Here is a 1,914-nt window from a genome sequence, read left to right as displayed (position 1 = left end):
ATGGTTGGATGGCATCACCAGCTCAATGAACGTGAGTTTGACCAAACTGTGGGAGATGGTGAAGGACAGGAAAACATGGCGTGCAGCAGTCCATGGGGTCACAAAAGCCAGACACGACTGAGCGACTGAACAGCAACGGCCCTGTGAGTGAGGGGGCTCCTTCTCCAGCCAGGCCTCCAGGCGATACCTCGAGACCCTGAGTCAGAAGACTCTGCTGCCCCCTGCGCCTGGATTCCTCACCCGCTCAGCCTGGGTCTGCCCATCGGGGTCTGTTGTTAGGAGTGGTTGGTTGCCCTGGACCAGGTAATGCACACATGCCTCCCTCTCTATCATCTTAGACCTTGTCTGTTGAAGGCTTCCTGTCTCACTCTGATTCTCTCTTCCCGTCTCACAACAAACCTCAAAGTTTGGTTAGAATAATATTCAGGCCTCAAAGGATTACGACGAGGTAAAGAAAATGTATTGGGTTGGCCAAAAAATTTGTTCAAGTTTTCTATAAGATCTTATGAAAAACCCAACTGAATTTTTTGGCTAACGCAATACTAGAGCATGAAGTTGCAAATTTTGATGGTATTTCCTTCTCTTCAAATCCCGTTCCCAACCTGAGTTAGTTGTTACCTTGCTTTTACTGAAAAAAAAAAAAAAAAGCAGGGGGGAGGAAGTATAGTTTTCCATGCAAGTGAGTGAGTAAAAGTCACTCAGTCCAACTCTTTGCGACCCCATGGACTGTAGCCCGCCAGGCTCCTCTGTCCATGGGATTCTCCAGGCAAGAACACTGGAGTGTGTTACCATGCTCTTCTCCAGGGGATCTTCCCAACCCAGGGATCCAACCTGGGTCTCCTGCATCGCAGGTGGACTGTTTACTGTCTGAGCCAGCAGGGAAGCCCAGTTTTCCAAGTACCCGTTTATAATTCCAGCGCTCTCTCAGATTTTTCGAACGCCATCGATATCTGTACAAGTGCTCAAATGCTCGGACGTCTACTGCTTCAATTTTCCTTTTCCACTGACAATCTCGCCCGTCCCTGGGGTCCCTGGGCCTGCAGGACACGTGTCACTCGGGGACTTGCCCCACCTCTGTTTGGAAGCGCTCGACCTGCAGCTTCCAGGGCCAGCGAGGCGCAGGACAGGGAGCCTGGGAGATAAAGTGTTGAGTCCGTGTGGGCCCTCTTCCAGTGGTGGCCGATCAATCTTTCAGGCACAGTGTCCTGCCCCGGTCCAAGACTGGAGAACCTTCCTGGGTTCCCCGGCTTCTTGTGTCCCCCGGCTTCCCGTGTCCCCCGGCTTCCACGGTGGCTAGAGAGATCCAGTGACACTGGAACTCCCCTTCTTTTCGTGTGATCTGCCTCTGCAGCTTGGAAACGTGTAGGCTTCCCTCTTTGTGTCCGGTGTCCCGCGATCTCCACAGCCTTGTCTCATGGGCCTTCCTCCTCCCCTGGGTGGGGCGGAGCCCTGTGTCCCTGGAGGTGCCGGCTTTCCCTGCGAGGACCGTCCCCTTGCACAGCCATTGCTGTCAATCATGTCAGATCTCCCGAACTCATCCTCTTGCTGTTCCGTCTTTCCTGCGATTTTCTGCTTTTGTCTTTTTGTTCTATTCTATGATTTTCATTGCTCTATCTTCCCATCTTTCTGTTGACTTCTTTAAATTTTAAATTATTATATTCATATTTTGAATCTCCAATAGTGTTTCTTGCTTTCAGGATGCTACCTCTGTTGTGACATCCCGTTCTTTTTCGTGGACACAGTATCTTATCCAACACTGATAATTTTAGTGTTTTAAGCCTCTTCCTTACTGCTCCCTTAAATTGATGCTCAGACCTTTCATTTTGTAAATCTCGGTAATAGCTATGGCCAGACTCCAGGAGCCTCCTGGAAGTTATCCCGTGATTGCGCCCATTTCTCCAGTGGGAAGCTGAG

This window comes from Bison bison, unplaced genomic scaffold (assembly GCF_000754665.1).
Source record: "Bison bison bison isolate TAMUID 2011002044 unplaced genomic scaffold, Bison_UMD1.0 scf7180017847480, whole genome shotgun sequence".
NCBI lineage: Eukaryota > Metazoa > Chordata > Mammalia > Artiodactyla > Bovidae > Bison > Bison bison.
This window is presented reverse-complemented; position numbering follows the sequence as displayed.